The sequence below is a fragment of the Gorilla gorilla genome, chromosome 6 (genome assembly GCF_029281585.2).
Source record: "Gorilla gorilla gorilla isolate KB3781 chromosome 6, NHGRI_mGorGor1-v2.1_pri, whole genome shotgun sequence".
NCBI classification, from domain to species: domain Eukaryota; kingdom Metazoa; phylum Chordata; class Mammalia; order Primates; family Hominidae; genus Gorilla; species Gorilla gorilla.
Window position 1 is genome coordinate 104,454,858 of NC_073230.2, and position 24,915 is coordinate 104,479,772.

Sequence of the window (24,915 nt, forward strand, 5' to 3'; positions counted from 1 at the left end):
TTTGATTGACGTAAATATTACACTATAGAACAAAATGCACAATTAGTTTAATTAAAGTCAATCTATTGGTAGCTAATCTTCAGAGAACGTTAAAGAAAACATTGTCATTAATACTTATAGAGCATTTATTATGCTTTTAATCATAGTATTTGATCATGTTCATTTAAATAGCGATTTAATCTTCATTATCAACTGACAAGGGGTATACTATAACTTTCCTCACTTTACAGGTTAAAAAATGAAGGCCACAGTTGTGGTTGTTTGCCAAATTTTGTCCAGTGAATGCAGTGGTAGAATCAAGTTTCCAATCTTGGCAGTGTGGCTCTACTGAATACACACATACCTGCCATGCTATTCTCCCTCAGTATTAGAAATGGAAGCCCCTCTTCTCAAATGCAAAGTCCTTCAGGAAGCCTGTATGGACTTTAAACATGACTGATATGATTTCACATTTTTAAAATCCTCAAATAATATTTTTGTATCTTTCTAAAAAGTTATGTTTTCTTTAAAATAATTGTATTAGTCTGTTCTCATGCTGCTAATGAAGACACACCTGAGACTTATAATTTATAAAGGAAGGAAGTTTAGATGCCTTGCAGTTCCACATGGCCAGGGAGGCCTCACAATCATGGCAGAAGATGAAGGAGGAGCAAAGGGACATCTTACATGGCAGCAAGCAAGAGAGAGAGCTTGTGCAGGGAACTCCCATTTATAAAGCCATCAGATCTTGTGAAACTTATTCATTACTACCAGAGAACAGCATAGGGGAAACTGCCCCCATGATTCAATTATCTCCACCTGGCCCTGCCCTTGACACATGGGGATTATTACAATTCAAGGTGAGATTTGGCTGGGGACATAGCCAAGCCATATCCATAATTAAAATATGAATGATGATAACAGTGAGAAAATAAGTGTATTTTATTGTGAGATGCTTGTGACAGACATTTGTTCTACAAATATTAATTCATTTAATTCTCACAACACTATGGAGTAAGTAGTATGATATGGTTTGGCTCTGTGTCCCCACCCAAATCTCACTTTGAATTGTAACTCTCATAATCTCCATGTGTCAAGGGCAGAACCTGGTGGGAGGTAATGGAATCATGGGGGGAGTTTCCCCCATGCTGTTCTCATGCTGGTGAGTGAGTTCTCATGAGATCTGATGGTTTTATAAGTGTTTGACATTTCCCGTACTTGCATTCATTCTCCATCCTGCCACCCTGTGATGAGGTGATTTCCACCATGATAAGTTTTCCGAGTCCTCCCCAGCCATGCGGAACTGTGAGTCTGTGAGTCAATTAAACCTCTTTTCTTTATAAATTATGCAGTCTCAGGTATTTCCTTCTTCTTCTTCTTTTTTTTTTTTTTTTTTTTTTTCCGTAGTCTCGCTCTGTCGGCCAGGCTGGAGTGCAGTGGCACTATCTTGGCTCACTGCAACCCCCACCTCCCGGGTTCACACGATTCACCTGCCTCAGCCTATCAAGTAGCTGAGACTAGAGGCGTGCGCCACCACACCCGGCTAATTTTTTGTATTTTTAGTAGAGACGGGATTTCACTGTGTTAGCCAGGATGGTTTCGATCTCCTGACCCCATGATCTGCCTGCTTTGGCCTCCCAAAGTGCTGTGATGACAGGCGTGAGCCACTGGTATTTCTTCATAGCAATATGAGAATGGACTAGTACATAGTATTGCTATGTATTAGTATCATTTTACATACAATTAAACTAAGGTCACATAACTGGTTAGTTGCAGAGCAATTATATCTACCCAGGCAGTCTGGTCTTAGATCATGTGTATTTTACTTTCTTATTCTTATTGCTGATTTTACTGTGCAGAGAGATTGTGTTATATTGAGTCTCTGTTGCACTTGCATAAACTAGTATCCTAACATTTTAATTTTAGTGATAATTATAATTCATTTTGTTTCACAAATCATGTAAATGTAACTGGGAAAAACATACAATAAAGAGCAATTTTCATGAATAAATATTTGTTGAGTTAAATCTGTAATGATACAGTTAGAGTTAACCAAAAGAGAACTAATGATTATGACATGGGATTAGAATTATCAACTGGATTTAGGTTTACAAACTATGTGTTCTCCTCCATACATTGTGTCCAAATCACTTGATTTTTTCAAGGTAAACTAAAATTTCAAAAACTGTGATTGTAATCAAACTTGTTATTATCAAATAAGAACTCTTTCCTAAAGTCAACAAGGAAGAATGAAATTCAGCTAAATACATATTGGACTAATATGAGGTAATTCACCAATATTGATGGCCAGTATATGTTTAACACACCAGTGAGTCAAACATTTCTATATACCTCATCATTTCATCTTAACAATAATTCTACATGAAAATCACAACGATACTCATTTTACTAAAGAAAGAAGGAAGGCACAGAGAGATTAGACAACCTGCACTAGTGTAACACAGCAAGTAATTTGGAGAAATTTCATGTGATTTCAAATCTCATGCTCTCTCACTACATCATGACACTCCACATTGTATAATAAGTGCAATTCAACAATTGTACATAGTTTATATTTTTACTGTGAAATAAACCCATGTGCAGAAAAAAAAATACTTAATTTATTTCTCAAGTACACTAAAACTTCCCTTCTGTGAACAAAATGACCTAACAAAGATACCTTGAACTGTTTGTTTATTTTTGCAAATGAAATTGTATTTCACTTTTCCTTTTTATAAATAATTTTACATTTCCAACTACATGCATTCAATAATATTATTAGTTGATGCTAGCAATATAAAATATATGATTAGCCTAGCATAGGAAACAACTACTTAGATTTTTTTAATAAACTTTTAGAAATTCTTTGGAGGAATTCCTGCTGAAACTTAACTTTTTCATTGTACTGGAAGAAACATATTATTTTAACTATATCCTAACAGAGTAAGCAAAAAGCCTATACATAGATTATTAATTTAAGATGGACAAAAATAATAAATTATAATACCCAGAGACAAAAAATTATTTTCTTATGGAAGGAAGGAGATTATAATATATATATACCCTGTAAGGTATTATTAAGACTAACCATATTAAATTTATTACCAAATTATCTTGATGTGTGGTCAAGGGAATCAGTGCTTCCATTATCATAATCATAGTGTGGGCCCAGAAAATAAGAAACAGAAGTGTGACGGTGTCAGATATGGTAACAGAGAAGTGATTCAACTGAAGTCCTTGCTATCAGTTGGGCTCCTACTTTGGGTTATCAAAAAGAAATCATTTATTTTCTTGTCTTTGGCAGTGTAGTGAATTCTCTGAACCACTTCTTAGAATGGTGATTTTTAAATGCATAATATAAAACATATAGTGTTAACAAGGAAAATCCATTATATTGTGAAAATTATAAAAATATTGAAAAATACAAATTTGTGATTTAGCAATACATGTGCTTTTCATTTAAATCGTTAAATAAGAGGATCTAGTGAAAGACCTGTTAATAACACAACTTTTAAAAAGTTATGAGTATAAATGAGATTTTAAGATTTACAAAAGAAGTATATTGTGATATGAAAATATCTACAATATATTTTGGTGATAATGTCACAGATATTGCTAATACCACTGTGGTTTGTTATCTATTTTTATAAATGAAGGAAATGCCAATCTTTAGTTAAATGTTATTTAAGAAAATTTCCAATGCAAGTTCATCTAGCAGGTGAATTTTACATGGAATTCTTGGTGGTCTGTGAATCTCCTGGCTAATAAACCTTGGGATTCTTAGTAACTTTTACTGATGAAGTTAAGGAAATTATTATGCCACTGAAGTAAATCCTGGATATAATCTACCTCTTTACCCCCTTCCCCCTTCCTGTTTGGTGCACCAGACTTACTCAACAAAAATGCATTTGCATTTTTTACAAAAATTGCGCTTTCTTAGAGCCTAGCACCAATGAGCTGAGCACTCTGGTCTATTGACTCTTCCAGCTTTCCTTTTCCCTCTAAATATTCCTGATCACATTGATGCAAAGGCCGCAGAACCTCCTAATTAAGATCTGAATCTTTTCAATCAGGTCGAATAATTTTCTAATATTGTCACTGGTTATCCAAATTCATTGAGCTTTCTCTCCCTCCATTTTCTTACCTGTACAGTGAATTTAAAATAACAAACTCACTGAAATGTTCTAAGTATTAAAATAACCAATAGGTATTAGGTGTTTTGAACAGTCCTTGAATTATAATAAATGTCCAGTAATAGTAGCTGCTGTTATTCTTACCTCTGCGCCTTGGTGATTGATACATGACAAATGGCTAAACTAATCAACATCTATGTAGTATATTAGGAGACAATAAGTCCCTTGAAATTAAGGTTACTGTTTCATTAGCCTTGTTTATTTGCATTATCTGGTGACTTTATATCATTTGTGATAGCCATTTACATAAATACATTGAGCAATGCATTCCCAAGATGATACCTAAATGTATAATGTGTGTATGATGGGATTGCATATTATCACCCAAGTCACAAGATAAGAGGGGCTGTTGAAAAATATTATTGAGCAATATAAGTGTACAGGAAAGGCTTTTTATGCCTACTGATCCATCAGCTCTGTTCTATCAATCTCATTGAGTATAAAACCAAGAAATCATTTATTCACACAAGTTGCAAATACAGAACGTTTAATGGTTTCCTTATTTAAACTGTGTTTCAAAATTGTCATCACAAATCATCACTATTAACAGTTAGTTGGTGATTATCAATTTGGTATTAACATGTAATAGCTAAAGCAATCATGGTACTAAATATAAAAATGTATATTTTTATTTTTAAATGCATGTTTTTCTTTTATTTTAAATGTTAAAAAAGAACAATATTGTACTAGCTGCCTAAGAATTTGTTATTGTTTATTCATTTTAATGGATAAAAAATGGAGGCCTAGATATGACCTAAAAACATTTTATGGACAACTCTCTTTTTTGGTTTGTTTCTTTTGCTTATTTTATTATTCATGCTATTTTTGTGGCATAACAATACACCAGTTGTCTCTAGATAAACTGAATTTTAAGAAACAAATATACCTTAAATCATATTTTTTTCAAAGCTTACTCAGAAATCAGATATTTTTAATACTGTTTTGCATTTTCAAGACTTCCTAAAGTAGTTTCATTTTCATGGAGTTTTTCCTAAGAAATGCTGTCCACCAGAGAACAGTTATTTCAGTTAAATAATTTATTGGCAACTCAACAACCACAATAGCTGATGAAATATGTTGAGACAAGGAATAGTCAAGTATGGTGAATGTGAAATAAACCACAAATTTTAGAATAGGAAAAGCAGATGCCTGGAAAAATGAAGAATAATATCAACAAAATCATGTTATATTTGTTTTTAATATTTTAAGCTGAGAAATAGTGATATTTAGGTAAGAAAAGATTTTGTAAAAATATAAGTTAAAATATAAAAAGAAGGGAGCTATCTTATGATAAAGCTCTATTCCACACACATATAAAAAGCCTTAGACTTACTTCAACACCTAGATAGGGTGACGGACAGAAATAAATGAATTTTTATAGAGTATGCTGTCACTGATACATAGCATCAAGTGTGACTATCATATAGTCCATATTTTATTCTCTACACACAGTACTTCTATCTCTAGAAAATCAGAGAGTGAAACAGAAAATAAAATGTAGGAGAAAAAGTAAAGGAGTGTTCTCAGTTTTACTGTACTAACAATCACCATTAGTGACCCAGTTTTGTTTTATATTTTTTCCCTTCGAAGGAAAGAATCTGTATACTCCCATAAGTTTTGTATAAAAGTCCCTCAAGGCTACATTGTGACTATGCTTCTTTGGGACAAATTTAGCCTGAGGGATAGAAAGAATTTTTAGGGTCCATAAGCCAAATCTCACATTAATATGGAGAAGTGCCCTATTATGATGATGGGTACCAGCTAATAGTAGAATTTCCTAATGTGCGAAAAAAAAATGTTTTTGCTGTTATCACAAGCTTTGTGCTGGGCGTACTGGTTTATTTGGAGCCTGCTACTTGTGAAAGCTTCACCTTTTCCATTTTTAGAAAATGTGAAGCAGCAAAAAGGTTTTTGACAAACCGCAGATCCTGCAGTTTAATCGGGTTGATTGTGGGCGCCCCGCAACCTCTCCTTGTCCTTTATTTTCTATGACCACTAACAGTTTTGGAAAAAAAAAATCTGCTTCTGGATTATAGCTTTAAAATAAAGTAATAGAATGTGATTATGGAAGATAAAAAAATCCACTTTATAAAAATATCATCAAGTAACAGGAGAGAAGATTCACAGGAGCTCTTAAACGGTAAATCTCTCTTTCTCTTTCTATCTCTATCTACTCTCTTAATGCTTCCAAACATAATTTTAATATATAGACTTATAGCACCTCTTTTATCTTGTTAATGGTGGACTTCATAGGGTGGTAATATACTATGTATGATCCAAAAACTAAGGAGTTTTTTTTTATGTTTGTAAGTGAATTTTTACTTTGTGTACATTTGTTCTGTACATTGTGAAATAACTCTTTTTTTTTCATTTTAAGGATTTTAAAGTATCGTTACTTGAAAATATTAACTAATTTATTTCCAAGTAACTCTTTATATTGGTGCTTACTTTGGACTTAATTTGGTTACAATAATTATACTGCAACTTAAAAATTATACATAATAAATTAACCAGTGGTCTTTCTAATTTGAGAAATTTTATCACAGTTAACTTCTCTCAAATTAAAAAGAAAAAAGACGATAAATGAAGTTTAGTTTGAAAACAGGGAGCACTTTTTTTTTTTTTTTTTTTTTTTTTTTGAGATAGAGTCTTCCTATATCGTGCAGGCAGGCCTTCAAGTGAACTTCTGGGCACCAGAAATCCTCCTGCCTCAACTTCATGAGTAGCTGGGACTACAGATGTGCACCACTGCTCCCATTCTTTTTCTAAATAACAAAAGAGAAAAGAAAATAAAATTAGAGGAAGAAAGACAGAATTTTAAAAGAAAAATATATATTAGTAATACAAAAAATACCTAAAATCGTAAAATGTGAAAAAGAGTAATCCCTACAATTGTATCCAATGCATATATTTAGATTAATAATCAGATTATTGAGTGAATTTGTAGTTAAAATTAAATAGCATCAAAACATCTTAATATAAAACCTAGTTATCACAGTAATCTATTTGAATGTAATTGAAATAAGTTTTTACATAAAATTTTATGAAGAATTTATTGCTGCCCCTCCTCATAAATTCTTAACCATATGTCTACTGAAACATTTGCTAGATTTAGTTATTTAGAACAAGAATATGTAGTTTATTGCATTTATCAGTTTCATCTTTTTTTTTAAGAGAGGATGAAATCTGAGAAAGATTTAAGTCACCAAAGATTTCTTACATAATTAGTTTAGAAAGAGATAAACTATTTGAAGTCTGTTTTTAACCAGAGACCATCTAGATGATTTTTTTATTTGTTTCTATACAATGATTATATGACTTAATAATCATACCTGCTATTTTAAAAATAGAGGTCAAAATCCTGCGTATTGTTATTGTGTCGATCATCCAAGAAGAAATACAAAATGTGTAGACTCTTATATATTGTGGTCTTTCCTTCATGGGGTTTGTGCCTGCAGTTGTAGTGTCATTAATGAAACTAAGATTTTCAAAAGTTAAAAAAATCTGCAGGAGAGTATTTCATGTCCTCTCCAGCCTAATCGTCTGCTATTTCATATCATACCTGTTCAGTGATCTGACAAATTTGCTGATTACATTTATAATCTTTAAATTTCTACTTGATACAATGTTTAATCTTTTGGAGTTTGATATTGGTAAGGTTAATTACCCTTCTGAAAATGATTGACTTGTTGATCTCATTCCACCAGCTAGAACAGTGAGTAGAAAATTATTCGTAGCAAACCAAAAGCTTCTCCAGATAATATTTTCAGTTAATGTGTTATTTATTCTTCATGATTTTATAGTACTATGTTGGATTTATTATGAGATTAAAACAAATCAAATTACTTTCCTCATTAGTTTTTCATTGTTTTCCTCCCATTTATATTTAAAGAAAACCAGCTTTTACTTGAAAAAATGACTTTCTAATCAAGTCTCAGCTGGCAATTTCCTCAAATTCTTGCTGTATTAAGGCAGACACAGTATAAAATCAATCTTGTCTAAAACAAGCATTGCTTGATTGAGCAAAAGTGACTATTGTCTCTGATATGCTATCTTCTATACGCCTTTTGCATCTGTGCACTTTCTATTGCATAGTTCAGTGAGTCTAGAATAAGTCGTACTATGGTAACAAATGATCTCAACATCTATCTATATAGCTTATTACAACAAAGTTTATATATTGCACACATTATATGTCTATCATGGACAGCTTTGGCTCTGCACCATCATTCTAAAATGAAGAACCAACCCCAGTCTGAGACATACTAGTCTTATGGCAGAAAGAAAAGAGCAAGAGCAGAACAATGAGCTGGATCTTAAAGCTTCTGCTCAGATGTGGCACAGGTTACTTGCAGTCATGTCCCATTACACTACATGTCGTATGACTAAGTATAAAATCATTGGTGTGGCAAGTGTAATCCTATTGCACGGATGTCTGTTTGTAATGTTTATGTCTCTGATATTACCAAAGAACTAAATCATTGATTATGACAATCTCTGCCTTAATTAAAATGTTATGTCTTTATCTAATTGCAAAACTAGATAGACTCACTGACTGAATTCTGAGAGGATTTTATAGACATCAGACTATTAAAGTGTCTAGGATATAGACCAATTTTAGAATGAATTTGAGAAGCTATCATACACACATAGAAAGGGTAAAAATGTTGAGTATTATATTTGTAAAATGATAATCCATTTTCACTCACCATAAGTCACATTTGGGCATACACTTCAAGACCTTGCTATCATAAACTCATTCAACGAGCACAGTTTTATCTATTACTTTAAGTGTAAAACTGTATATGGTGCCATCCAACTGAAGAAGAAAAAAAAACCAGTTTCTTATCAGATAATGTAAAGAATGAAAGCCTATTGTTAAAATGATTAAGACCACAGAGGAGGAAACTAAGTAATTAACTTGATTTATTCCCAAAGAACTATGAGTCAATATTTTTGTTTTCACAGAATTACAAAACAAATAGCTTACGTGAGAGGGCTTATAGAAGTACAATTTTACTCTTCCTATGATTTTAGCTGTTTTACTTTCAAAATTGGATTCTGTGGCTTAGGATGACAACAGAACTTCAGAAAAAAATAAGTATTTAAAATCATCAAGCTGATATTCTCAAAAAGTAATGACAAATACCAATGCATGATGTAATTAGAGTCAAGTGTATAGTGTGATTAAAGAGAAATATTTTATACATAATATTTCAAAGAGAAGAATAATAAAACTATAATGCAAATAATTTTAGAATAGGAGACAGCGCAAACATTAGGAAGGTTCCAAAATAGTGATTGTACCAAGGTTCATAACTGTAGCCAAGAAAGACTCTCTTATCAGGAGTCACGTATAGTTTTATATATATATATATACGTATATATGCACACATATATATACATATATATATATATACATCAAATATGTATATACATATACATCTTCCCAGCCTCTCATGAGAGAAAAATGGAAGGCGAGATGGATGGAGAGAAGAGAAAGAGAGGGAAATATTTTAAATTTGGAACTTTTCTAGCAATATCAATGACAGCTTTATGTCTTTCCAATAATTTCACTATGTTATTTTAAAAGAAAATGACCAGTGTAAGTTGCAGTTCTAACTGCTAGTAAATCATGGCTTAATGAAAACATTTATATTATATAGAATATATATTATACATATATACACTTATATATGTGTATATATACCTACATATATAATATACATACACATCTATATACACATGTATAATGTATATTATATACAATATGTAACATATATGTGTGTACGTGTGTGTGTGTGTGTGTGTATATATATATATATATATATATATATATATATATAACAACATCAAAATATCTTCTGAAAGAAATAGGGACTCCAGAAACGTTGGTCGTACTGAACACTTGGGCACTTGGGTGATTTAGATTCAAAGATTGCCTAATTAAAATGATAGCAAAGCATATACAAATCAACTAATAAGGATTCTCCAAAGAGTGTTTGTGTACATGCGTGTGTGTACAAGCACACAAATGTGTACATATGCATATATGTTGTGAATATGTATTTTGTATTTAATACTGTATGTTTCATAAGGTATATATACATGTAAATAATGTGTATATATTATAAAATACATGTATATGAAAGTTTACAAGATCTTAATATATGAATAAACTCAAACATTTAAGCTCCAGGTTATTTTAGTTGTATGATAGTTTATAGAATTTCTGTTTATTTTCTAAGGGAAATGTTGTTTCAGTGTAATTTTTTTAAAAGCCTTCAGGGATGATCTTTTACCACTGGGCCTTTCTTCATGACCTTTTCATGAACCAAAACTGTCCCAAGAAATTTGTCCAGGCTGATGTAAAGTCTGCTGAAAAAGGCACTAAGAACTTTATTTAAGGCAGCAATTTTCCTAAAGAATCTTAAATGAAGGACACATATGTTAATTTTCTATTTGTATATTCTTTATGATCTCACTGAAAAATAAAAATGATAAAATTTTGAGTTTCAGGTTTCTACTCTAGTGACCATCAACAAAAAATTAGTTTTAGAAGTTGCTTACTTAAAAGATAGATGCCATACACATTCATGACCAATTACGTTTATTTTCAGCCTGTGTTAGAGGCAGTATAAGACGAGATGATACAGAGGTATTGTAGGTCCTCTGATGTCCTAGGTGTCATTTCTTTGTTTTGGTGGCGTCACCCCATAATATTTTAAATACATGAAAATTTACCTTTGCCCAATATTAAGCATTATGGGTTTTCATATTTGCAAAATTGGAAAGCACTTTATAAACGTGTGTTTTCACTTCATTACAATTGTCTGTAATCTTAAAAAATAATTATTATGCATATTGGGAGATACTTGCAAAGGGAGAAAATCTTAACTATGAAAAGGTTTCAATTGAACAACTGATAAGTTTGAGAGGTAAATTAATAGACATTTAGTTAAAATTTCTTAGGTTTTAATTTGCGTATCTTTTTTCATAGAAACTAAAACATTTTTTTCACAATTTAAATATTTTTCTGGTTGCTGGAAAAGTGTACTTGCCTTCCTTGAGCAATGTTCTATGGTGCCTAATGTATATATCAACCCCTGAAGGGTGTACTATAAATCTTTACCATTCATCTTTAGTCTTCTCTTCATAGACTTGGGAGCACAAAAAACCCTGTAATCTGGTTTAGATTATTACTTCTACATTTGCTAAGCATTCAGTATATATGGCCATCATTATACTCATCACATACTACAGTGTACTAACTTATTTGTGTGACTCCCTCTGTAAAACAGAGGAAAGGAGATGGGAACACATTCCTTCATTTACTCAAATACATACATTTATTCTAATAGAGACATTCACATAAAGTGTATATTTGTTAGATATTTTTGAATGTAAGTCCCTGAAGGGCACTGTTCTATTCACTGAGGATATGGAAGCAACTTAAAAACAAGTCCCAGCTGGCCAGAAGGTTACATTTTGGTTGTATGTCTAATTTAATTTTGCACCTAAAATCTTGCCTGATGTAGTATGTTTAACAAGTATTTTCAGATTATTAATAAAATATTGAAATCGCATGTTTAAAGATAAGATTGTTTGAAATTACTTAAATTTGCATAATTTTAGTGTACATTCAATATTCAGTGTAACAACTTCAAGCCATTGGAAATATATATATATATATATATATCATTTACTAATTCTAATAAAAATCACTTGGAAATCTGCATGTAAATGAAATTAAACCTTAATTTATTTGTTTTTAATTTATTTATATCTATTGCCCAAATTACCTCATCTTCCCACCCTCTCATGAGAGACAAATGGAAGGCGAGATGGATGGAGAGAAGAGAAAGTGAGGGAAATATTTTAAATTTGAAATGAAATTTTCTAGCAATATTAATGACAGCTTTAAATCTTTCCAATAATTTCACTATGTTATTTTAAAAGAAAATGACCAGTGTAAGTTGCAGTTCTAACTGCTAGTAAATCATGGCTTAATGAAAACAATTACAGCAGAAAGTATAATGTTTTATTTGTTCTTAGTACAGCCCCGTAAGAACTAGCAGACATCAGATTTGTCAAAGTCACAACTCCTTTAGAATTTCCAGGAGAACACCAGGATCAAAGAAAAGAAATAGATAAGATAAAGAATTATCATCTATTTGTAATAGGAGTTTCCCATTTAAGTTTTACTTGTTACTATCATTTTAGAACAAGTGAAAAGTGTGCTTGTTAGGAATCTTTACCTGACACTAATGGAACCTCTTTTGACAGATTTTTTTAAACAAAAATTATATGGTGTGAATAAAAAAAAAAAAAAACTGTCAGGTTGGATCAGTTATTTTGTATCTGCCGGTACCTGCTTGGCTCACCTAATTTCCCCAAAGATAGGTGAAAAACTCATTTGTGCAAGCAGATTCTCTACATTATTAGAGAAGATGTATATTTTTTCTTGTCAGACATGTATATTCTAATTATCATTATACTACTGAATTCAACAATATTCTGTGTGTTAGAGTGATATTTTCAACCAGCATGATGACTGCATTGAGTCAATGTGGAATAGAGATACCTGAAATAGTTAAAACCTCCATTGTGTAATTAGGCTATTTTAGTTATACTTAACATAGCTTATGTATGTTTTCTACAATATTTTGATTTGATCAATGCACTTTTCAAAAATAGGAATTGTATTTTATAGATCTTGCCAATGTTTGTAGTTTATTGTCTTATCATTTAAATTTGGTTTATAGTTATAAGCATATTTTATTTTACATCTTCATATTTCTCTCATCACCTTCTCTCACTCATTGCTTGCTGACTTTATTGCTGTTTCTGGGATAGTCAATGCATGATCTTGCCTCAGGGTCTTTGTATTTATTGCTCCGTCGATTTAGAAAACACTTTATCAAAATATTAGCATAGTCTTCCTTCAGGTCTCAGATAAAATATTACCAATACAGAATACTGCCTTGACCATCCCAAGCAAATGAATACTAGGATTCCTTCTATCCTATTATTTCATAACACTGTGTATGTCAGAAAGAAGCCCACACGTGGTATATGTTCTACAGACCACTGCTGGTTAGGGTCAAGGGAGAAAGGCTGACCCATTGCTAGCCTAGAAGGGTCCATCAGTAGAAGTCAAGAGGAATTTACACACCCTTTGCTGGGTCAGAGAGGTCCATCATCAAGAGTTAAGTGGACACCTGAATCTGAACACTCCTGACATGACTTTACAACCATCTCTCTGCTCCCACTGACCTTCATAGCCTCATCACTATTGTCTGCTTAGGAAAAATTAGGACTTAACTCATCATGTTCATTTTCTCATTTTATGTCAGTCACCAGAAGGAACTCAGAACTTCCAAGTCCTTCCTGATCCCTAAGACTCTAATCCTCATCCTTTAATTTTCTCTGTCTCTGGTTACTCTTTCACTATCCTCTCCGGAACTCAACAACAAAGCCCTTTTATCTTTCACTTTTGTATATTTCCCCCTTATCATCACCCCAAATGAAGCCTGATGACTCTGCATCACACACCGGCTTTTAAAAGGTGGATATTTTGGCCGGGCGTGGTAGCTCATGCCTGTAATCCCAGCACTTTTGAAAGCCGAGGCAGGCGGATCACCTGAGGTTAGGAGTTCAAGACCAGCATGGCCAACATGGTGAAACCCCGTCTATACTAAAAATACAAAAGTTAGCTGGGTGTGGTGGCAGGCACCTATAATCCCAGCTACTTGGGAGACTGAGGCAGGAGAATTGCTTGAACCCGGGAGGCGGAGGTTGCAGTGAGCTGAGATGGCGCCATTGCACTCCAGCCTGGGTGACAAGGGCGAAACTCCATCTCAAAAAAAAAAAAAAAGAAAAAAAAGTGATATTTCTCTCATACTCCACTTAAGTCACTGAGATTGGGATTGGGATAATGTTCTTTGCTCCTCAATGCCGCTTCCTGATCAGTACCATTTCTCCTCCCTAAAATCTCCTAGCTATGTTCTCCAGACATCAGTACATATTCTCTGCTACTCTGCTACTACCCCTTAGAGAAGTCTTCCACCAACCTCTGGCCCTTTCCCGACTTCTGTTAAGATTTTAGCTGTAGCTCACTGTCACTCTCTTCAACTCCATTCTTGTCATATATTATGGCAATTCCAATATCCACCCAGATGAGCCTTCAAAAATTCTAGTTTCTCAATTGATTGACTCCTCTCCCACAAAGAACTTGTTTTCCATCTAATCACTAACTTCAGATAATTTCACCATCTCATGATGCATGTATCCAAGGGATGTTTGGTATGGTATTGACATTTGAGTTTTAAATGCTTGTATATACATTTGGGGTACCATTTTCTGATAACTTACCTATATACCTAGCATAAATTCTTTGCTTAAAATAATTCACTAAATTTTATCTAATCCTATCACACAGTAAGGGATCTAATAAATGTCTGCCAAAAAATGCATATAGGATAATATATTCTATTTTTTAAATATATGGTAATATAGAAATATTCTATAGTTCCCAAAATAGTACAGTAAGAAAAAACAAAGATTGGAAAGAAATACTACTTTAGAACCTGTATCTTTTTTTCTTTACTTTAATAAGATTAAAATGTTTAATAAGGTTAATAACTTAGCTAATGAATCTCCATTGCATACTTTTTTTGTTTTCACCAAATTTTACTTTTCTTTCAAATATATTAAATCCTCGGCCCAGCTTTGAATTGTCTTTATTTTCTTTTCTAAGTTATTTACATTATTTATTCAACTATGAAATGTGTACAATTAGTGTTACAAAGCGTCTATTTTAGTATAATGAAATTTTCCAAAGCACATTTTAAATTTCATGTTTGAAAAATTCTGTTGTTTAAAATTTCTATTTACTTTAAATATTTGATATATTTCCTTCATCCAGAAAAAAAGGAAAAGCTTTTGTTAAAGTGAAATCCGGTTACTTACTAACAGTGTCATGAAATTACTGCTTAGCTGGGTTGTCAGTGTGAGCCTTTCATCACCAGTGGTGAAAAATGTTAATGACATCATAGTATTATGGGCAAATCAATAGAGCATGTTAGTGTTTTACCTAATTCTCAAATAAATCAGTTATTCTTTAGTAGAGCCAGAGCCTAAATACTGAATTTTTTCAAACTACATCAAATCCGATTCGTGATTACAAATTGTCATTTTTTTGGATAAGCCAGAGTAAAATGTTTGCCAAATTCAGTACCTGCCTTCCATAATTCCTTTACCTTCATACATTACATTATCCCACACAAGATAGAGGGGTTGTTTGAAGAAATTTAAACTGACTTTTAATTAAGTGGAGCATATATTAATTGATTGGTAATTGTTTGATTTATATTAAATTTTAAGAATAAACGTGTTTATTTTTATAGGGTATTTAAAGTGCCCAGGTACTTACAATAACAAGTTGGACTGAATACATTGTATCTCAGGAATTAAGAATTTTTCGTAAAAGAAGGTAAGATAATTAAACTTATACACATTGGCATGTTAATAAGTTTAGTGAAAATTTAGAGATACTACTGCACTTCTGTGGCATATAATTTATAAGATAATTTTTAAAAATTAAGAGCATTTTCTTTTTTTGTTTATATAGTCTTCTGTAGAATTATTTGGGTAGTTGAGAGGGCTCCAACATTTCAAATAAAAATCAGTTTGTAGGAATTGCCATTTGAAATGTCAAGAGGTGGATTGCTACCATTTTGGTTTAAAAAAAAAAAAAAAATGTCCAGACTTGGGAATTTCACTGGGTTTGTGATGTTCCCTAGGAGCCACAGAGCAGAGATAGCTGGAATGTGAGCATATTGCTATCCACAAAAATCTTTTGGCTAACCTGCTCCTTCTACATTTATTGGCCCACATATGGTTACTATCATCCAGAATCCACTCAAAGGCTGAGTGCCACACTCAGGGTGAAGTCAGTTTATAATGTGTTACACCATCTTAATTTTGACCTCACATGTGAGATTGAAATATCACCTGTAAAGTAAAATACAGTCAGGAAATCTGAATGTATACATACTGTATTACTTATTTTAATGCTTTTCAACCATAAAGGTTTCTCAGGATTCATTTCATTGTATAAAGTAGGAAGAAAATTTGGCAACATTAAGGTTACCATTCCATCCGGTTACATATGTTGCTATTAAAAGGAATGGCTACAATGAACAAAGAAATGAAAACATATTCTTGAAGATCTATATTGTATGGGACTGTTAAGAGAAAATAACACTGAATTTAAATATGCTTCTTTTTTTCTTACGGACCTTTGAGTAGAATAAAATTTATTTGTCAATTTTGTTTTGATTTTTATTTTAGTAAATCTGAAGAATTCACAATTTGATTGGGTTCGTTTTGATTTAACTGGATGATTATCCCCATTTAATGTGAACTGATACATTTTTCCTAGGTTATTCATATTAGTACCAATAAAAGTAAAAAATTTATGAAAAAATATATAATACTACATGGAAATATCATTTACATACACAAAAACATTTATCACATCACATAAGGCAAAAATTTACTGACTTAAGAAGTATGTTGAAATTGTTAGAGTTCATATCAAATTGGTATGGATATTTGATTCTTTTATGGGAAATATACCTCATATCATTAGAATTGGTAGAGCACTAAAAACTTCAAAAATGACTTGTAGTGACACTTCTCTAATACATACATGTACATTTATACATACATATATACACACATGTATATATAAATTAATATGTGTATATATACATATATGAATTAATATATATGTGTATATATTCATTATTTGGCTAGAATAATTTTCAGACTTCCACAATACTAATTTCCTGGATGTTATTTTTCATGAGTGCATCATACACACAAAGACTAAACACTTGCTTCCTTTTTCAGTAAATAATAAACCTCTCCTCCTTCAGTTACAATTGCTTCCCAGTTCACCAGTAAAGGAGGCAAGATTCATGAGACAAATTTCCTGGGTACTAATTAAAATCTGTTTCAAATGTATAAAGGCCAAAGTGATACATAGAGCTGGTGTCGCTGTCATTGCCACCATTGTCTTTTAATGTTTATTTGGGATCTAGCCAGTTCTTAAAAATTCATTTATAAAAACATCAAGAGCTCATATGGATGAGTCTTAAATCACTGAATGCAATTGACAATATACACAATGAATTGAAACAGGATAGTGGATAGAAGTCAACCAATGAATATTCATACGATATTTAGCAAATGTGACTAAAATCTGATGAAATTTTACTTCCAGATATTGCATCTAATTGAACTATTTGTGGAACTTAATTTATGATTCTAAGTTTTGGGTAACACACATATAAGCTAGGATACATAAATATCAATTGGTTGGAAAATATCTGGTCATCTCAAATTGGGGGCTATCAGACCTTCATTTTATCTATTATTTTTGCTTTTTTTTTTTTTTTTTTTTTTTTTTACTGGAAGTAACCTGAAAAAGAATTGTTAACATATCAAATGAGTTTTGAAATAGCTTATATAAATAATTATTTAAAAGCGTAGACAATATATTTTTCTTGTCTAATTCTGTCAGTAAATAACTTATTTGCTTAAGCAATGCCTACATAGCAGGATCCATGATACATTTATTTCCTCTCCCGAATCTGAGAATAGTTCTGCCATTGTTGACTATTCCCTCAACATGGCTCCATATATGTTTGATTCTAAACAAGTTTTAGATTAAATATATACAAATGCCTTACTAGCAATCTCATAATAAAGATTTCAATCATTTATTTAAAAAGTGGAAAGTAAATAAAATTCCACATTAGCTAAAAGTGAAATTGAAAATATGTGGATAACAAGGAAATAGATAAAAACCAGAATGCTAAGATCAACAGTAGTATATAATTTGCTATTTTAAGTTTAAATGCATTTATTTTTATATGATCATTTAACAAGTTTGATCTGGTTTGTAGGGATATGATCGCTTGTGAAATTGCACTATAGACTCAGATAGCACTGGAATTCCAAGCTGTATCACTATTTGACTTTGAGAAAATTATTCTACCTAATGTCATTTTCTCATTTATACATTAGTGCCAGCAGTACTTAATTTTATTTGCTTAACTTATCTAAATATTTTGAAATATTTTATAAATTGAATTTTGAAATAGTTTTTCTTTTCTGTGATTAGTTTTGAAAGTATATTCATCTTATTTGTAAAACCATTCTACTTTTTTAATGATTGAGTATAAGTCTTATTTTTCTTTTCAAGATTGTAAGCTTTTTGAAGTGAAAAATATTTTTCTTCTTTTTTTGAAAAGCATTCTTTATTTGGCAAGTAATTATTTATTATAACACTTCTCAAAAATTGTATTATTGATTGATCCTCATAATCTGGTGAAGTACTTGGAGCAGATAGAAAATTACCCATGTATTTTGGATGAGGAAACAGGTTCAGAGGGAGTAAGTGACTTGGATGAGGCTAATGAAGCAGAGCCAGGATTAGAAACTAGAACATAACTTCTGATTCTGTGCCTTCTCCCACTATACTTCAGAGCTTTCTGCTTCAATGTATTATATGATTGAATATTTACTTCACACATTTTTCAGAAATACATCTATTTTGTAAATTAAAGCATTTCTGCCCATGTTTCTGGTTTTTAAACACCTTCATCCATGAGAAGCTTCTTTTGAATGCTTTATGAACCCCTATTTTTTTCTTCCTTATGCCTGCCTCCACACACCAGTTTAAAGGGACAGGCAATATTACTTCAGTGAGTGAGTGAAAGAAAGAATAAGAACCTTTGGTATAGAAATATGTCCAGTGAATTGAGTTAAAACAAAGCCATTAAGAGCATTTAAAATTCTCTAGAAAATTTTAGGATGGATACTCCCAAACTTACAATGGGGTTACATTCTGATAAACCCACACATAATTGAAAATATAGTAAGTTGAAAACGCATTTAATACAACTAACCTACCAAACATGGCAGCACAGCCTAAACTACATTAAGTATGCTCAGACACTTATATTAGCCTAAAGTCAGACAAAATTATCTAACACAAAGCTATTTTATAATACAATGTTGAATATCTCATGTAATTTATTGAATATTTTACTGAAAGTGACAAACAGAATGGTTGTATGGGTATTCCAAGTACAGTTTCTATTGAATGTCTATCACTTTTGCATCATTGTGAAGTTGAAAAATTTCTAAATTGAACCAGTGCCAGGTCGGGGACTATCTGTATTTAACAAACTAATACCTTTTTTTTTTTCAAATGAATAATAGTCAATGTGTTCGCCTATTATTTTAGCTGTTACTAATTGTTACTTAATTTTGATTTTCAGATAAGTTGTCTTAGCTTATACCATATTTATATCTCAGTCTGTTTTCTAACCACTTACAAGATGTTTGAAGGAACTAGAACATGTTTTCCCTATTTAAAAATTCCTAGACAGTTTTTTTTTAAAAAGAGACGGCTTGGGCATACTAAGAAAATTATGCTGCAATTGAGTTCACATTCAGTTTTAGTAACAAGCAACCTTAGTGACCCGGTCAAGTAGCAAGCTCTTACCTCACCGCCTTGACTCAAATGTTAGTGCCCACAGGGTCAGAAAGAGTGCTTAGAGGCTTGGTTTTGCCCCGAGAGAATCTAGCATACATGCCTAACCTCCTCTGCACCCAGTGAGGGTGGGGATTGGAATGGCTTTGAGTAGGTGTGGAATGTCACCTACCTCTTTGAAAAAATTCATTGCATGTTTGCACAAGTCCAACTTCAAATTCAGATGGAGTAGTTATTTATTTATTTATTTTGCTGGCTAATTAGTTCTTCTTTCCTCAAACTGTTCTTTTCTTTTTCTTTTTCTTTGCTAATCTGTACTAAATGTTTTTAGGTCTACAGAATTTCTGAGCCAGAAGGAACTTAGAAAAATCATCTCAGTGTTTACATTAAGAAATTGGGGCAAAGATGCATACAAATTACAGAAACCAAGATCCCCAAACACCAACTCTAATTCTACATTTGTTTCCCTTATGTAGTAAGATCTGGCTCCCAAGATATCCCTTTTACTAAACTTTCTTTTTCATTTATTTTGGGACTCTTTTGATAGTTTCCATTATTTCCATTATTCATTATCATTGTCATAAGCAGCAATTTTTGTTTTTGTGAACAAAACAAATGTGTGACCCCCGTTCTACCAATAAAAGTCTGTCAATGAGTAAAATTAAAGGAGCAAGAAAGATTGAGTAATTTTTAAAATACACATCTAATATAGGACTTCAGAGAACCACTCTGTTTGGGGAAGGGGATTTTATGGCTGGCTAAATATTTGTTGATACATGTATGAAAGGCAAAATACTCTGCATAAAAAGTCCTTGAGGTATGTAAAAACGTTTTGGCGGAGTCCTCTCTACACATTTATTTTTCTTCATTAACTTTACTGAGGAATAATTTAGATGAAACAAACATCATCTATTTTAATGGGCTCAGGTTTCTTGAGTTTTAATGAAGTGTATATCCTTTAAACCACTATCACAAGCAAAATCTAGAATATTTTTATCACACAGGAAAAATTATTCCTAACTCTTTCCTTTTTTGATACTATGCATTAATTTGTATTTCATATAAATAAGTATATAAATGTAAGTGTATACTTTTTCACTTAGCAAATAATTTATACATTTATCTATGACTTATGTGTATTAGTAGTTGATTTTTTTATTACTGAATGGTAGTCCATTGAATGGATATTGTATATGGGTATACTACATTTGGTTATTCATTCACTTGATGGATATATAGTTGTTTCCATCTTTTGTCCTTTGTGAATTGCTTTCCTATGAGTATTTGTATACAAGTCTTTGTATGAATATGTGTTTTCATTTAGTTTGAAAAAGACATGGATTGGAAAATCAGGGACATTTGGTAGGTGTATGTTTAACTTTGAAGAAATGACAGTTTTCCAAAACGGTTGTACCATTTGACATTCCCCTGAGCAGTGTGTGAGAGTTCCTGTCATTCCGCATCAGGGCTCTGCAAACTATAGTACTTAAGCCAAATTCGGGTTTATTTGTGAATAGAAGTATATGGGAACATAGGCACATTCGTTTATGAACAAGCTGCTTTCATATTACAAAGGCAGAATTGAGTAATTGTGAAAGAGACCTTATGGCCTTCAAAGCATCAGATATTTACTATTCAGCCCTTAAAACAAAAAAATTGCTGACCCCTGCTCTATATCCTAGCAAAACTTCATGTTATGAATCTTTAATGTGTATGTGGTGGTATCCAAATAGGTCTTTAATTTGCATATGTCTGATAACTGATGATATTGAGCATATTTTTATTTGTGTATTTACCATCTACATGTCTTCTTTCCTTAAGTACCTATTCAAAACTTTTACTTATCTTTTTCATTGGCTTTCTGGCCTTATTATTATTGAATTATAGGAGCACTTTATGCATTCTGAAGACAAATTCTTTGATATATGCATGTGTGTGTGTGTTTTGTGAATATTTTCTACCATTCTGTGATTTTCTTTTTCAGCTTCTTTTGAAAAGCAAAAATTTTATTATTGATGAGGTACAATATGTTTTTCTTCTTATTTTTTCACTTGTGCTATTGAGTACTATCTAGGAAGCCTTTGCTTACCCCAAGGTTAAAAAGTTTTCTCTGATGTTTTCTTCTAAGAGTTTTATTCTTGTAGTTTTCAAAGTTTATAATCTGTTTTTGATCCATTTAACTCCCTTCCCCTGCAGGAAAAACATCTCCTGAAATTTTTATTGAATTTTTTTAATCCATAAAATAATTAATGTTTCTCTGGATATCTTTTTACTATTAATTTCTAAATCTATGGTCAGAGAACATACTCTGATAGAAATAATTTAAATCTATTCAGAGTTGTTTTAAGGCCCAGAATGTGTCGAACTAAGTGACTGGTCCACTCACATTGTGTACTTTTCAGTTAATGACTATATCCTCTAAAAATATCAATTAGGTCAAGATGCTTCAAGGCATTATCTAGATGCACCAAGATTTCATTAATATTTTTGGTTCTTTTTTTTAAATAAAATCTCTTTTAATAACTATGCAATGTTCTTTCTCTTCCTTCAATTCAGTCAAGTATCTTTGTACTTTGTAATTATTTTTTAGACTTATAAATTGACTATTTTGTTATCTGCTTTTTACTTTTATATTTGATAATGTTTTTGCTTTTATGTCTATTTTAGCTGGCATTCATATAGTCATTCCAGCATTCTCATGCTTATTATTTGTGTCTTCATTTTAAGCCATATGTGTAGTACTGCTGTTGAACATTTAATATATTCTGATTTCTGTTTCTGTGTAACATGTAGTCCCTACCAAAATAAAAAGCTTTTAGAATTTTATTTTTATCACTGATATTTTCAAGTGTAATTATGTTATGCCTTTTGGGATTTGCTTTATTTTGTTTTCATTATACTACAGATTAAGTACATGCTTTCCACCTGAAAACTCATTCCCTTCAGTTATGGGAAATTTTCTGTGTATTTATATCAAGATGTGTATATGTATATGAAATGTATATATATGAAATATATGCATATATATTCTTCCCTCTAGTCTGTTAGTCCTAAAAATATGATATTTGACTTCTTTAATTGATCCACTAATTTTGTTTTATTTTTTTTCTATTTTATTTTCTCCTTTATGAAAAATTTTCTTGACTTTATCTTCCAACACTTCTACTAAAGCTCTTATTTCAGTTATCATAGTTTTAATTCCTAAGTTTCTTTTTCTTTCTTTTTTTTTTTTTTTTTTTTTGTGACTGAGTCTCGCTCTTGTCACCCAGGCTGGAGTGCAATGTCATGATCTCGGCTCACCACAACCTCCGCCTCGCCTCCCTGGTTCAAGCAATTCTCCTGCCTCAGCCTGCCAAGCAGCTGGGATTACAGGCATCTGCCACCATGCCTGGTTAATTTTTTTGTATTTTTAGTAGAGACGAGGTTTCACCACGTTGGCCAGGCTGGTCTCAAACTCCTGACCTCAGGTGATCCACCCCCCTCAGCCTCCCAAAGTGCTGGGATTACAGTTGTGAGCCACTGCTCCCAGCTGTAAGTTTTTTATAGTCTTATTCATTTGTTTACTTGTTTGTTTTTAATAGATTAAATGTATTTTCTTACTGCTAGAGAATGTCATTTATAGTTTGGATTTGACATGGTCTTCACGTTCCTCATTATTTCCTCCAAGTTCTCTTTATATTAGAGATTTTGGAGGGTTTTGTTCATTATTTACATTATCAGCTTTCCTCATGGTCAAGTAATTCTAAGCTGTCCATTGGTATTTATAAGTGAGAACTCAAGCCATTTTTGAAAGTACTCTGTTGGGTGGGAGTTAGACTGGGTATGGAAGAGGTTAGAGGGTGTTTTGTGGATTATTAGACTGCTGTTTATATTGACCAATAAGTGCATCCGTCTTTTTACTCTGGACTACCAAATGATTAGTCGGGGCTCTCTAGAGGGACAGAACTAGTAGGAGATGTATATACATATATATATATATATATATATATATATATATATACCCACTGTTTTGTATCTTTATGAAAGGGAGTTTATTAAAAAGAATTGACTCACAGGATCACAAGGTAAAGCCCCACAATAGGCTGTCTGCAAGTTCTGCAAGTTAAGAAGCAAGGAAGCCAGTGGTGGATCAGTTTGAGTTCCAAAACCTCAAAAGTAGGGAAGCCGACAGTGCAGCCTCCAGTCTGTAGCTGAAGGCCCAAGAGCCCCTGGCAAACCACCGAGTAAGTCCAAGAGTCCAAAAGCTGAAGAACTTGGAGTCTGATGTTCAAGGGCAGGAAGCATCTAGCCCATTAGAAAGATCAAGGCCGGAAGACTCACCAAGTCTCCTCTTCCATCGTCTCCTGCCTGCTTTATTCTAGTTTTGCTGGCAGCTTATTGGATGGTGCCCACCCAGGTTGAGGATGAGTCTGCTTTTCCCAGTCCACTGACTCAAATGTTAATCTCCTTTGGCAACACCCTCACAGAAACACCCAGGAACAATACTTTGCATTCTTTAAGCCAATCAAGTTAACCCTCAATATTAACCATCACAGATAATATGTAGAAAGTTCTTCAGTGCTTTTTAGTTTCTTCAATAGTTGGCAAAGGAGAAATATCTGCTGATTACTGATATTTTTGGAACAAGGTGTAGGGAACTGTTGCCTCCTCATCTCTTCTTCTGGTAGAGTATGCCGTTAGTGCTGATTATCTCCCAGTTTCCTTAGAGTGAATGGGCTTGCTTATCCTGAGAGGTCTCTAACTCCCATTTGCTAAATTAATAAATTTTATGTGAATCCATTATTCCCCCAGTTCCTTGAAATCTTATGTTGAGGTGGTCACTTTTATCTTTCCTCCTTGTCTTAATGGGTGAATATATTTGTTTGTTTATTTGTTTTAATTCTCTGCTATGCCTTTCCTGGGGTTAAGAATGGGAGAGGAGATTGACTTTTGTGCTTAATCTGTCTGGTTTCATTAGAATTCATATTATGTTCTTAATAAATAATTACATAATTTTCATAGGTTTATTTAACTCATATGTTATTATGAATGATGGCAATATGTTTCTGTAGGTTTGATAGGCAGAAGAAATAATTTCCTGAGTTTCTCAAAAATAAATATCTACAGTACCAGTGATGAATCAGTTCTCCCTCCTTTATGGCCATATTTCTAGGATCATTTTATAACTTATTG

The 24,915-nt window shown here is 32.3% G+C and overlaps 1 protein-coding gene across 13 annotated transcripts in view; it reads left to right on the plus strand.

The window, feature by feature from the left end:
* The window catches only part of SEMA3A (semaphorin 3A), a 541,127-nt gene that overhangs the window by 170,682 nt on the left and 345,530 nt on the right, over positions 1 to 24,915 (plus strand). For 8 of the 13 annotated variants that reach the window (XM_063708664.1, XM_063708667.1, XM_063708669.1 and 5 more), the window contains one exon: positions 15,581 to 15,666. The exons of the other annotated variants lie outside the window; for them this stretch is intronic. The gene's annotated coding sequence lies outside the window, so the exon portion shown is untranslated. The remainder of the gene's footprint in view (positions 1 to 15,580; positions 15,667 to 24,915) is intronic. 13 annotated transcript variants of the gene reach the window in all.